The 15,191-nt window shown below is 46.0% G+C and overlaps 1 non-coding gene across 1 annotated transcript; it reads left to right on the plus strand.

The window, feature by feature from the left end:
• The first annotated feature begins 14,572 nt into the window (after nt 1-14,572).
• On the plus strand, nt 14,573-14,686 carry trnal-uaa (transfer RNA leucine (anticodon UAA)). Its single transcript has 2 exons — nt 14,573-14,610; nt 14,652-14,686. It is a non-coding gene; the product is annotated as a tRNA-Leu (tRNA).
• The last annotated feature ends 505 nt before the right edge of the window (nt 14,687-15,191 follow it).

Consider the following 15,191-nt stretch of genomic DNA (forward strand, 5'->3'; position numbering starts at 1 on the left):
GCGTAACACTCAAGGGATATTCTCAGCGTGAGTAGGGAGTCAGATTAAACACGAGGCTCTCGGCTGAAGCTCTGGAAGTTGGCACCATGAAATATAAAGAGCAACCACCCTGGAAGCCAGAGCTCGGAGTATCGGCGGATTTAAAGTGCCAAGCAGGAGGAGCGGAGGTGGCGGACGCTTGAATTAAATTCCACTCAGTGAATCTAACCAGTACTAAAATGAGGTGAGCTGTCAGGACACCGTGTCTGCTGCTTGGGGTTGAACTGGGTCAATGCAGAGAAAGCGGCTCCCAGGCACTGCTCAAGTGGGATTAGCAGCGCTCTGCCGGCAGCGCGGGGGAGAAAGGGAGGGAACACTGCGTGATTGTCATTGTTCTCTGGCTGGTGCATCTCTCCCACTCCGGCGGATCACCTTTTTTTTCTCTGAAGTAAAGACTTCCGTGAGACCTCGTGGCACAACGGCAGCGCGTCTGATTCCAGATCAGAAGGCTGCATGTTCCAATCACGTCGAGGTCACAAACCCTGTGCAGGATTTTTGTCATCATGGTGTTTGCCGCGAGTCTTCTCAGTTGTTCTTTCATATCAAAATCAGAAGCAAATCTCTCAGAGTGTCGGACGCCGAGGGGAGACCTGATAGAGGATTTTTAAAACAAGGGGAGATAGTCAGAATACATTCCATGAGTTAGAAATGTCAACACTAGAGGGTCGTCTTTAAGGTTAGAGGCGTAAATTTAAAAGTGACGTGAGGGACGGTAATTCACGCAAAGAGTGACAGGAGCCTGGAATGGGTTTCCAGGGGTAGTGGTGGAAGCAGACAGTTTGGTGGCTTAAGAGGCTTTTAGATAAGGACGTGTATATGAAAGGAATGGATGGATGTGGATGATACAGAGAAGGAGGCCACTTGGTATGAATTGGCAGCAGGATCTGCACAACATCGTGGGCCAAATATCCTGTCCATTGTTCTACTGTTTTATGTTTTATGTTCTATGTGAAAAACAATTTATCAGATGAATTTACCCATTTAAAAATATCGGATCAATTTACACACTGTCGGGGAAATGTGTTTCCTGATGGCGGATAGAGGTGCTCCTTTTTCCAGGGATACACACTTGCTGAAATCTCGGTGGAAATCTGCTTGGGCAAATCCAGATCACTGACTCCGAAGAAAATGCTGGTTGATCGTCACCGTCGCCCTTCGCTTTATCAGCCGTGTCCTCCGAGGGCACCAGATCCAAATACTCAGCAACACGTAATATATAGGTTGAACCGAGGAAGAACGAAACAAATAATTATTTATCACATTGGAGAGGATTCGTCGAGTAATGGAGAGATCCAGCACGATGCAGTCCTTTCGGTCCACCGAGCCCGCGCTCTCCATCAGCCTCCCATTTCCATTAATCTCATATCAGGCCATGTTTTCTAATCCCCACATCCACACTAACTCCTCCCAAATACTCTCCCTTACTGTCCTTCTCGGGACGATTTACATCGTCCAATTACCCAACAAAACCGCACTCATTAGGGACCTGGTAGGAAACCTCCGTGGGCCCCAGATGGTCAAAAGGACAGTGGGAATCGAGTGCCGGAGGTCAGGATTCAATACGGGTCTCTAGCGTTGTGAAGCAGTGCAAAGACCCACTGATCAGTGGGCCGACATTTCATTACACAGAGACATAGAACCATAGAATAATACAGCACAATACAGGCCGTTAGGTCCACCATGTGGTGCCGAACTTCAAACCACTGCTAAGACAATCTAACCCCTTCTTCCCATATATCACTCAATCTTAAATTCCTCCATATGCTTTTCTAACAATCTCTTGAATTTGACCAACGTATCAGCCTCCACAACCACCCCCGGCAGCGCATTCCATGCACCAACCACTTTCTGGGTGAAAATAGCTCCCATTGACGTCTCCCTTGAACTTCTCACCCATTACCTTAAAGCCATGCCCTCTTGTATTGAGCATTGGTGCCCTGGAAAAGATGCGCTGGCTGTCTACTGTATCTATTCCTCTTAATATTTTGTATGCATATTTCATTTCTTCCCTCATCCTCCTTTCCAATGAGTAAAGCCCTAGCTCCTTTTAGTCTCTCCTCATAATCCATACTCTCTAGTCCAGGCAGCATCCTGGTAAATTTCCTCTGCACTATTTCCAACGCCTCCACATCCTTCCTATAACGAGGTGATCAGAACTAGACACAGTACTCTAAGTGTGGTCAAACCAGAGATTTGTAAAGCTGCATCATTACTTCGCGGCTGTTAAACTCGATCCCACGACTTATGAAAGCTAACATCCCACAAGCTTTCATAACTACGCTAACCATCTGTGTGGTGACTGTCCGTGATCGGTAGATATGAACCCCAAGATCCCTCTCTTCCGCTACACTGCCTAGAATCCTGCAATTTACCTTGTATTACGTCTCGGAGTTTGTCCTTCCAAAGTGTACCACCTTACACTCCATCTGCCACTTGTCAGTCCAGCTCTGCATCCTATCAATATCCCTCTGAAAGCTTCGACAGCCCTCCACACTATCCACAGCACCTCCGATCTTTCCGTCATCTGCAAACTTGCTAACCCACCCTTCCACTCCCTCGTCTAAGTCGTTAATAAATATCACAAAAAGTAGAGGACCCAGAACCAATCCCTGTGGGACACCACTAGTCACAGCCCTCCAATCCGAATGCACTCCCTCCACCACAACAACCCGCTTTCTAAAGGCAAGCCATTCTCAATCCACATGGCCAAGCCTCCCTGGATCACTTGGCCTCTGACCTTCTGAAGAAGCCTTCCATGCGGAACCTTGTCAAGCGCCTTACTAAAGTCCACGTAGACCACATCAATTGCACTATCCTCATCAATGTTTCTGGTCACCACCTCAAAGAACCCTATCAGGCTGGTGAGGCAAGATCTTCCCTTCACAAATCCATGCTGGCTGTCCCTAATCAGTCCATGATTCTCTAAAAGCTCATGGATTCTATCTCTAAGAAACCTTTCCAACAGCCTGGCCACCACAGACGAAAGGCTCACTGGTTTGTAATTCGCTGGACTATCCCTGATACCATTTTTTGAATAAGGGGAAAATATTCGCCACCCTCCAATCATCTGGTACCATCCCCATGGAACACGAGGACTCAAAGATCCTAGCCAATGGTTCAGCAATCTCCTTCCTCGCCTCACGAAACAGCCTGGGGAATATTCCGTCAGGCCACGGGCACTTCTCTGTCCTAATATTTTCTAACAGCTCCAACACATCCTCTCTCTTGATATCTACATACTCTAGAACATTACCCTTGCCATCTCTGTTCTCAGTATTCATTGAGAACCTCACCCACTTCCACAGCTTCCAGACACATCTTCCAACCTTTGTCTTTAATCGGACCTACTTTTACTCTAGCTATTCTTCTGCTCTTCACGTACGAGTAAAAAGCCTTGCGATTCTCCTTAACCATACTCGCCAAAGCCTTTTCATGTCCCCTTCTCACTCTCCTCAGCCCTTTCTTAAGTTCCCTTCTTGCTACTCTATATTCCTCACGAGACCTGTCTGATCCTTGCTGCTTATACCTAATGTATGCTGCCTTCTTCTTCCTAACTAGTTTTTCCACCTCTCTGGTCACCCATGGTTCCTTCACCCTGCCATTCCTTCTCTGCCTCACCGGGACAAGTTTATCCCTAACATCCTGAAAGACATCTATGAATATCGACCACATCTCAATAGTACATTTCCGCTCAAAAATGTCACCCCAATATACATTTTCTAGTTCTCGCTTTCTAACCCCGTAATTCGCCTTTCTCCAATTAAATACCTTTCGGTCCTCTTTGTCCCTATCCCTATCCATGGCAATTCTAAAGGTTATGGAGCAGTGGTCACTGTCCCACAAATGCTCACCCACCCATAGATCTGTCACTTGATCCGGTTCATTACCGAAAACCAGATCTAATATGGCATTCCCTCTGGTCCGCCTTTCAACTTTCTGTGACAGGAATCCGTCCTGTACACACTTAACCAACTCCGCCACGTCTAAACCTTTAGCACTAAGCAGGTATCAATCAGTATTTGGGAAGATGACGTCTCCCACTGTAATAACCCTGTTATTTTCGCATCTTTCCAAACTCTGCCTCCCAATCTGCTCTTCAGTATCCCGACTGCAACCAGGGGACCTATAGAATATTCCAAGTAGAGTAACTGCTTCTTCCTTGTTCCTAACTTCAACCAATGTTGACTCTAGAGAGGATCCTTCTGCAGTATCCACCCTTTCTGCCGCAGTAATAGTGCCCGTGACCAATACCGCCACCCCTCCTCCTCTTCTCCCCACTTCTCTTCCCTTTTAAATCACTGAAAACCATGAATATTCAATATCCGTTGCTGCCCTGATGTCAGCCATGTCTCTGTGATAACCACAATATCGTCGTCCCATGTACTTATCCAAGCTCTCAGTTCATCTCCCTTATTCCTGATGCTTCCTGCATTTAAGTAAATGCACTTTAGCCCTTCCGCCTTACTACTTTCATGGCCTGTACTCCGCTTCTCCTTCTTCAAAGCCTCTCTACCTGTTAGATCTGACTTTTACCCATCTCCTTCTTCCTCTGACCTACTCCTCCTGTTCCTTTCCCCCTCGCAAACTAGTTTAAACCCTCCAGAACCGCTGGAGCAATCCTGGCTGCAAGGATATTGGCCTCCCTCAGGTTCGGGTGTAAACCGTCCTCTCTGCACAGGTCCCACTTTCCCCAGAAGAGATCCGAATAACAGAAAAATCTAAAACCCTCCCTCCTGTACCAACTTCTCAGCCACGCATTTATTTGCCATCTCCTTCTATTCCTACCTTCCCTATCACGTGGCACTGCCATCTGGTTGTCCTGGCAGCAAGCAGTGATTCACTAAATTCCCATTTAATCCGACCGAGAAAGAACATTTACGCAGACATTTTTTTAAATATCACTCGTTAAGTGATGTGGTTCACGTTCAGTCAAACTTCGCACCATAAGTCTGAAAGCGCGTTCCTTTGTTCACCACTTTATTCGAGCACATACAAGGACGTAACTCATGCTCACAGTTCCAAGGTGACCAACCACAAATCCGTAAGATTATTATACTCCAAGCATGATTACATTTGACATTAATCAATCAACAGGATCCCATATCACGTCGCATCTCCCCCTCTCCCATTGCTTCTGATTTGCACGGGGACCATTAACTCATGACTCACTGGTCCGCTTATTGCCCCCCCCACCCACCCACCACTCCCCGTCCTCTGGCACTTTCCACGGTAATCGAGAAGATGTAACATTTGTCCACACACCACCTCCTTCACCACCATCAGGGACCTTTACAGTGAATGGTACTACAAGAAAAATCAGTATCAGAGTGATGTTTCACCGTCATCCGCTCCAATCTCCTCGATTTTATTGGGTGCTCTCGATCTGACTCCCTCGACAGGGGGGAGATCAAGCGGAGTCTCTGCGACCATTTTACGAAGCACCGGCCTTCTGTCCTCAACGGATACCTTGCGTTTCCAGCTGTCTGTCAAATCAACTCTCTCTCACCCCTTTCCACACATCGACCATCTACACTGCCATCGTCAGCTTAAGCGCAAACTAGAAACACCTCATATTGCACCTGGATCGCCGGCAACCCAGATTCAGGTAAGCTACGCTCCAGTATTCCTTGCCCGCTCCTACCGATCCACCGATATTTTCACTCCCTTTCTTCACCTTTTCCATTTCCCCCTTTACCTAGATCTGTTACACTCTGCACCTGGTTCCGTTTGTCCATTAACCACACACTTATCAACCTAGGTTTATTCTCCATTTTCTTCCTCTTCCATTCTCCTCCCAAAAATCTGTTCATTATCGGACTATATCTGTTTCCACCTATCACCTTCCAGATTCTGCTCTACCTTTCCTCCGCCGCCCGACTCCATCTGTCTAAATCCCTTTTTTCTCTGAGCCGCAGAGTTACACAGCACAGAAACGGTTCCTAAAACCCAACTCGTCCATGTCGACCAACTTGCCGACCTGAGCAATTCATATGTTCCTGCGTTTGGGTAACCTCCCTCCGAACCTTTCCTCTCCATATACCTTTTTAAATGTCTTCTGAAAGCTGTAATTGTACCGATCGCTGTCCTTTCTCTGACAGCACGTTGCATTCACTCACCTCCTTCTGTTTGAACGTTGCCTTTCTCCTTTATTTTCCCTCTCACATTAAACCTATGCCCTGTAGTTAAAGCCTCTAAACTGGGGAAAAAATGACTGTGACCATACACCATTATGCCCCTCATGTTTTAATCTCCCGCCTTCAGGACAAGGCTAAGCTCCATAACAAGTCCCAGTCTTTGTACCTCATCACTTTCCGCCTGTCACCCCCCGTCTATCCCCGCCATTCTACCTCTTTATATCTGATAGCTTCCCTTTGTATTCTCAGAATTGATGCAGGGTGTCGGCAGTAAATGTCGACTGACAATTTGCCTTCACAGATGCTGCCTGAGTCGCCGAGATCCTCCAGTAGTTCTTACTTTTCTTGACACAGATCCCCAAATCTGCCGACTCGTGTTTCTCTATGTTTCAAAAACATTGGAGAGATGAGGGGAGAGAGTGAAAGCCGAGAGTGACAGAATGGATGCAGAACCGCCATTCAGGTTGATAGAACGACTGTTACGGGACTCCAAACTGCAAGCTTCTGATAACATCGCATCCAACACCGACGTCAGGTGCCTTATCCATAAGGCCACGCTGTCCCTTTCAAAATGTCCGGTTAAATAATAAGGAAGAATATTTGTGGTACCATTGAAAAAAGTTAGAAGGAGTCAAACATTCGAATGGGAATCACCTCCTTTGAAGCGTTTCGACATGAATAATGGTTGTGTGACAGAGGATGGGGAACTCGGAGACAGAGCGGTGTTTCCCACGCAGCTGCAAAGTCAGAAAGTTCACATTCTCTGCCTGGACCCTTCCCGCTGACAGACACAATGCAGTCACACTCTCGACCAGTTCGATAGGGTGAGCAGTTGAAGGTCTGAAACTACTTGTGAGTCAGCTGTCTATCTAAAGGAGACAGAACCTCCTCTTCTCTGTTGTAACCTGAAGCACCTCACGGTTTACCTCATGTATATCATCAATGGGATGGCTATAATGATCCCAAGGTCCAGGTGCGTAACCCTACGAAATACAACACATTACTACTGGAAAGATTCAGAAGCCGTTCCAGAATTAACCCGTTAGTTTCCCAATTTGTTTTAATTCAGAACGATCGAAGGAAATAATTTTAGCTTCAAATTTCCTGAACTCCAATGTGAAGGCGGGTTTAACTATCAATTGCCTCAGTCAGAAGGTTGCTCAGAGCCGTGGTTAAGAATTGTGTCTTATATAGAGCAGGTCTCGAGCAGTGTGTCCGTCACTGAACACAATTCTTGTGCTTTCAGTGCCCACTGTTGCACTTCGACCCGAATCTGTAGTTCTAAAACTACACTGAATGACGACGAAACACCACTCCGCCTGAATGGACAAGAAAAAGTTGGAAGCAGAAAATAACTGAAACCTTCATATCAACTCTGTCACCCAGACTGGAGTTCACATTCTGTTTCTCAACTTTTTTTTAAATTTAGGATGGGAAATAATGATATTTTCGTCAAACGTTCCCTCACTTGCATTCTTTTCATTCAGACAGAAGGATTGGAACGTTTTTGATGTGCAAGATATTCCACTTCCGGGATATTCTTGAACTACTCCGCCTTGTGAGTGTGCATGAGCGTTGTAGTGTCAGAGGAATTTCATTGCAACTCACTCCCATTGCTCCACATAACAACATTTTTTTTCGTATATAAGCAGATAATAATCGCACGCATCAATTTTTGACGGAAGGTAAACATTATAAAAATGGAGTGTGGAGATTATTGTTGGCTGACTTCATTCGTAGATATCTACTGTTAACCCACCTTGTACAGAAGTAGACTGGATCACCTGTCTGCACCCCCAAGAATCTGGTAGTTTCCATTCACATGGTAATTCGAGACACAATGACTCTCTCGCACAAAACAAACCCATGAAATCGGTTCCAGCTCAGACAGCGCACGAATTGATGCAGCATAAATAAAACTTGAACAAGTAAAATAGAAGCAAGATTGGGTCAATTGTCCCTTCTCGTCTTTCAGCTGGACTTTTATCTCAGCAACACTTTGCTGCATCTACCAAAGTCCCTTCATTCCTTTCCTATCACCCGGTGTTTAATTGTGTGCTTATTCCGGGTTCTAGCAGCTTCTCGCCAATGTTGCAGTACAATTATCTCTGCGGCACGGAGAACAAGAGAACACATTCATGTCGTAGTCCCCTGATATCCTACAATAGTGTTTTATGAATTAGATTGTCGAGCTTTGAGTCCGCCAGGAGAGGAGGGCTGGTCTCAAAATGCAAAATACAAAAACCCGGAGGTCCTTCCCGGAGAGTATTCTGGGACTAAATTCACCACTCAGATCCCGCGGCTCGGGAAAGAGACCCAACGCAAAGAACAGCATTCAGTCAAATGAAGCAAAGCCGGCTGTTGGTGTTGGATCTTCCATGGTTTCAAATAATAAGTGAACTGAAAAACCCCTTCCAACGAGGACTCAGATATCACATTAAACGATTGCTGATTCAATCTGCAACTGTTTCAGTGTCTTAGATATGTGAACACTTACCCCCACTGGCCAACACGTACTCATTCTGCCCATCTCTGATGACAACGGTGAGAGTCCTTCTGTCGGGAGCAAGCATAAACTTTCCCTGCGAAACACGAGTGTGTTAGGACTGGAGGAGGTCAATCCGCCCTCCAGCTTTTCCCCAATTCATACAAAATTCTCTTTTTATGTCTCCACTCAAACTACTTTCCCCACCCCGTTTCTCCATATCCCATGCCAAAGAAGCCTAAGTAAATACGTTGAAGATTTCCGGTTGGATTATGTGCCTGAGAGTTGCAGGTCGCCCGCCGGAAAGGAAAGGCTGGAAATGTGGGAAGCCATTCAGTTTACATCATTGTTGGGAAGTTGCAAAAGGAGATGATCAACGAAGAAGTAACTAATCGTTGAGGAAATCTGGATATGAACATACTTAGTTCAATGATTGTACTATAGGCTCCCTTATAGTCAACAGGAATTAAAGTAACAAATTAGCAGGTAGTTTGCGAAGGTTGCAGGAAAAACTAGGTTGTCACAGTCGGGGATTTTAACTTTTCTTATATCGACTGCGACTGCCATGATGCTAAGGGATTGGACGGGGTGGAATTTGTTAAGTGTGTTCAAGGAAGTTTCCTCAGGAAATATATTGAAGGCTTAATCTTGGGAAATAGGGCCGGGAAAATGACTGAGCAGTCGGTGAGGGAACACTGTGTGACTAGCGACTATATTTCTTTCAGCTTCAAACTAGTTATGGAAAGGGACAGATCTTGTCCACAAGTGAAATTTGTAAATTGCGGCAAGGCAAATTTTGAAGGTATTGGACGTGAACGTGCACAAATTGGTTGGAGCAGTTTGTATGCAGGTAAAGCGACGCGTGCCAAGTGGAAAGCTTCTAAAAGTGCGATATTGAGAGTTTAATATCTGCATGTTCCTGGGAGAGTGAAGGGCAAGGATGGCAATAACAGGGGGCACTGTATGACAAGGGATATGGAGGCGATGTTCAGTTAAAACGAGGCATGGCGCAGGTGCAAGCAGCTGTGATCAAGTGAACACCTGGAAAAGTACAGAGGATGCAGGAGTGAATTCAAAAAGGAAATAAGAAGGGAAAAAGTGGGAAAAGGAATAGCTTCAGCAAAGAACCTTAAGGAGAATCCAAAGAGATTATATGAATATATTTTTGGGGAATATGTAACTGGAGAGAGTATAGGGTCGCCACGGAGATCAACGGGGACACCTTGGTGTGCAGCCTCAGGCGGTGGGCAAGGTCCTTGATGAAAAAAAAATCTCCTTTTATTTAACCCTGGAGAAATGCATCAAGACTTCGGAACTTGTTACAGTTAACGGGGATGTCTTGGGGAGAGGCCGCATTGAAGCAGAGGAGATAGGGGATGTCTTAAAGTGTACAAAGGTAAATAATTCTCCAAGGGCTTTATCAGGTATATCCAAAACTACTATGGGAAGTTGGAGAAGAAAATGCGGATCCCTGGCTGAGATAAGTGCATCAGCTTTATCGACGGGTGAAGTACCGGAAGACTGGAGGGTGACCTTTGTTGTCCCTTTGTTCAAGAAGGGTTGCAAATAAAAACCTGGAAACTGTAGAGCAGTACCCACAACATCTGCAGGAGGTAAGTTACCAAAGGAGATTCTGAAGTGTAAGAGATAAAAGCATTTGAAAAATGAGGGGTAGATTAGGGATAGTCAGCACCGCTTTGTTCGCGGGTTATCATGTCTCACGAATTTGATTGAGGTTTTTAAAGAAGTAACCAAGACGGTCGCTGAAGGCAGGCCGGTAGACGTGGTCTATATGGACTTCAGTGAGGCTTTTGATAATCTTCCGCGTGATAGTCTGCTGTGGAAACTTGTATCGTATGCAATCCAGGAAGCGCTAGCGCGTTAGAAACAGAATTCTCTTGATGGTGGGAAGCAGAAGGTGATGGTGAAAGCGTGATTTTCGGACTGGAGGACTGCGACTACTGTTGTTCCCCACGGTTCGTGCTCGGCTGTTGCTGTTTGTCATCAATCTGAATGATCTAGATGAGAATGCACAAGACATGGATGATAAGTTTGCAGGCGACACTAAAATAGATGATGTCGTTCAGAGTGAATATGGTTATAAGGATTATCAGGGGGATATTGATCGGAAGGGTAATCTCTGGAATTGCAAATCGATCTTATTTTGGATAAGTGCGGGGTGTTGTATTTTCGGAAAAGAAATGAGAGCAGGGCATTCACAGCGAACGCTCGGGCCCTGAGGAGTGTTGTAGAACAGAGAGACCAAGGAGCTCAAGTATATGTTGACATGAACGGGTCGAAGGTAGACAGGCTGCTGAAGACGGCGTTTGGCAAGTTGGCCTTCGTCAGTCATGGCATTGAGCACAGAAGCTGGGACGTCATGTTGCACTTGTAGAAGACGTTGGTGAGGTCATATTTGGAATATTGTGATCAGTTTTTGTCAGCCTCTATAGGAAATATGCAATTAAGATGGCAAGAAAGCAGAGGAGATATAAGAATATGTGCCGCGACACGAGGGATAGAGTTATGGAGAGAGCTTTAGCTCGTTGGGATAATTTTCATTGGAGCGCAGGAGAATGAAGGGTCATCTTAGAGAGCTATACATAAATATAAGGTGCAGAGGGAGGGTGAATGCGCAGTGGTTTTGCCGAGGGTTGGGTGATCAAGAACTCTGGTTAGAAGGGAGACATTTAATAGGAAACTGAGGGGAAACATTTCCACGGAGAGGATGGTCAATATATGGAACAAGCTACGAGAGGAAGTGGTTAAGGCAAGTACATTAACAATATTTAAAAGACGTTGGACAGGTGCATGGATAGGAAAAGTTCAGAGGGACATGGGCCAAACGAGGGCAAATGGGACCAATTAAGATGGGATGCTTGGTCAGCATAGACCAGTTGGGCCGAAGGGCCGGTTTCCGTGCTGTATAACTCTATGAGCCTCTGCCTACTACCGCAACTACAACTGATGATGGCTTTGATGATTATTGTTAATATTAGATCAGAAAATACTGGGACGATGCATCTGTCTCTCTCTCCTCTCACTGCCAGATGTGCCGAATGTTGCCGCATTTTCTGTTTTCATTTCACATTTCCTGATTTGCTTTTCAAAATGTTCAATGTTCTTCCAGAAGGCGCGAAACTTCGATCAGTTTAGGAACAATGGATTTCCCGCAGTGATTGAAACCTGAAATTTGGCGGCAACCCGAAGCATATCAAATGCCAGAGACGTCATGCACAACGTGTTGTGCCCCTGAAGGTGAAAGTGGACGGAATTCCATGCGCGGCCTCCCAGCACATTCTGTGTTGAACATACGAAAATAAAGATCGTATGATCTGGCGTGCTTCGAACATACAACCTTCTCATCCGGAGTAAGACGGCTGCAGTTGCGTCACCGAGTTGCAAAATGTGACGGATTTACAGAAGAATTCACATTGGGTAGCATAGTGGAGTTTGCACGTTCGCCATAGAACGTGTGTGTTTCCTTCTGCTGTCGCTGGCGCATTGGTGGCTGGTAGAATCTGGGAGGAGCTGAAGAGAAAGTTGGAAGAAGAAAATATGGGAGAAATGAACATGGAACTGGGTGGTTGATGGTCGAGGAGGAGTCCTTAGGCCAAAGGAAAGTTTCCGAGCAGTATCTGCCTTTGACTCAATGACCCCACGAGTGGAACAAACCAGAGTCCGTCAATAATCGTGTTTATGTCGATGAGACAGGGAGAGGTGTCGTTCTTAGCCTGAATGGCGCAGGTATCCCGCCGAGAACTCCCTCCTTATTGACAAAGTCCAACCACCGATCACGGACTGAAAGGGCCTGACAGTCAAACTCATTTTAGTCTTGAACAAAAAACACAATTCCTGGAGCATCTGTGGAGGGAAATGGACAGTCGACGTTTCAGGTCGAGAACCTTCCTTTGAATGGTCGGATGTTGATTTTCCTCCATAGATGCTGCCTGACTCGTTGAGGTCCGTCAGCGTTTGTTTGTAGCTCCCGATTCCAGCATCAGCGATCTCTAGTCTCTTCATTTTAATCTTTTTTTTCGATTCAGTGGTGTGGGATTTAATACAACCCACCACACCCACTCTGTTTTCACAGGGTGGCGGACATATATAATTTCCGGGCTCTGATTCCAATCGCCGCTCTCCTGTGTGACTCCAAACTCGAGTAGTTTGCGAATATTCCTTGAGTGAGTCGCTGCTTTGATTGGCTCATTTGTGACATCGTCAGCACGAACGTCAGTTTCGGTGGTGAACACATTCGCCTGAAAGTCGCTGTCCGACGCCGATGTAAATGTTTAGAAACCTTCCCCCAGCTTCTGCTTCCTCCCACAGCCGCCAGGTTCTCCTACATTTAGTACTTACTGTGGGTGTTGCAGGTTCTGCCGTGCAGAGTTTGTCACGGTGGTCTCCCACCAGGATGTCTCCAGTCCGGAAATGGCCATTTTCATTCTCCGGCAGGTTGTGAGGAGAGTGAGTCTTCCCACCGTTCCCATTCACCCTGACAACAGCTTCAAAACGCTTGCTGCGATATACGGGCTCTGACAAACTGTATTCTACCTGAAAGGTTATACTGCTTCTCTTTCCACCGGTGCTATCTTAACGGAGGAGTTCAGGGCATTTTTTGTTTGTGTTTTATTCAGATTTCGAGCATATGTGGCTTCAGTGGTTTTTTACCTAATTTTTTCAAGAATGTTTTGCACATGATTCAGATAAAACATTTGTCTGCCTAACTGAAAGATGTTTAATTAATCCGAATTTTAAAGCCCATGACGTAACCAGTCAGGATATTTCTAGCAGTGCATTTGTGGATGTTTTAAGAGTATTTGGTGACATGCCAAATCACCAAAAGCTTCCAAGAAAATAGTGGCTTCTGAAGGGACAATACGGTTCCTCTGATCTACCGCCATGAATTGCAAGATTCAGCAAGGTCAGTGTGCATTTCGTTCGTCCGCTAGCGTTTGGAAGGAAGAGGTTTCGTTCTTACATGACGGCATGAGGATATTTCAAATGGAAGGGCAGCACGTTGGCGTCACGGTCAGCGTAACGTTTTAATAGAACCAGCGACCGGAGTTCAATTCCGGCCACCGTCTGTCAGGACGTTCTTCCCGTGTCTACCTGGTTTCCTCCGGGTGCTCCGGTTTCCTCCATCATTCCAAAGACGTACGAGTGAGGAGCTGTTGGAGCCGCAAGCGAGCCGACACTTGCAGCCTGCCCCCAGAACATTCTACTCAAAAGCTGCATTTCACTGTGTGTTTCGATGGACATGCGTCTGAGAAAGAAATCTTATCTTATCAGTAATGACCCTCTGGCGTTTCCCCTTACGGCGCAGTCTCGTCTTCTAGAAGGCGCTCACTTCAAAGGATCACAGCCAGCAGATTTCTGGAGAAGAGCCCGTAGTCAGCTGTCAGCGTGATCTCACCACGTGCACAATACGGCCTGTTCGGTGCGAGCGGCTGAATATTTCAATGCATCAACGATGCAAATAGAACTCAAAACCATGCGAGAAGTGGATTGGACCAGCGGCTAATTATATGAAACTTTCAGCCGAGTCGAAAGACACTAATACACGCCAGAAAAACAGGTTGACATCTGTAAACCCCAACGTTGCTTGGTATTGACGAGTGAGTACATAGCACGCGGCTCTTTGTGTGCAACAAAAAACATTTAACTTACCTCCAGCAGATAGCTTGTTAAAAGTCTTGCAGAATCTCTTGACAGGTGAACAAATCAACGGTTACTGACTGACAGTATTGGCATTCTCTCCTTTTACAGCGGCACAAATTTAAGTGTCGCAGGTTTCAGGAAGTAATTGGTGGAAGGGACCTTTACTGGCCCTATTTGTGGTGGAAAAATAACAATGAGACTTGTCGAGAGCATTGAGCGTTTGTTTCTGATGTCAGTAGGGTTGGGCATGGATGTTAGGATGGCCGAGTGGTTTAAGGTGCCAGACTTAAGGAGTGAAATCCTTCCGTTATAAAGCGAGCGATGTGGTCTCTAGCTGGAGGCGTGGGTTCGAATCCCACTTCTGACACACGTTTTCTTCATTTGTAAATGTGGCCTTTTCAGTCAAGGTCAATTAATTTCAAGCCACTGAACAAAAGCCGTTTCAGTGGATGAAATGGAGCCAGAAAAACCACGGAGTGTTTTTCTCCCAGCGGACTCATAATGCAGGCGATTTTGGTAAGGACAGTCTATGACCTTTTCTCCACCACGTCCTTCGGTTCCACAGTGTGACATTGGTGCCTGTGACTTAGGTGGTTTCTGAGTCTGTTTTCATTGTATTATCGTTTTATCGAATTGGAGGAACGGAGGTTGCGCGATATGTTGAGAGGTCTTGTTAAATTAAATACATATCAGGCGACACTCGGTGTGTTTCGCTGCTTGGAGCCGCTGGGAATTCGAGCCGCTCCTTGCGCTCTGCATCACCACATCTGTGGTTAGTGCTTCCAGTTTTCCCAGCTTGAGGGCCGTGTTTCCGATACTGACCTTCGGCTGGAGGCATCCGTGAGGAGGAAATTGGAGTAAATAGCACATCT

The sequence above is a fragment of the Pristis pectinata genome, chromosome 32 (assembly GCF_009764475.1).
Source record: "Pristis pectinata isolate sPriPec2 chromosome 32, sPriPec2.1.pri, whole genome shotgun sequence".
Lineage (NCBI taxonomy): Eukaryota > Metazoa > Chordata > Chondrichthyes > Rhinopristiformes > Pristidae > Pristis > Pristis pectinata.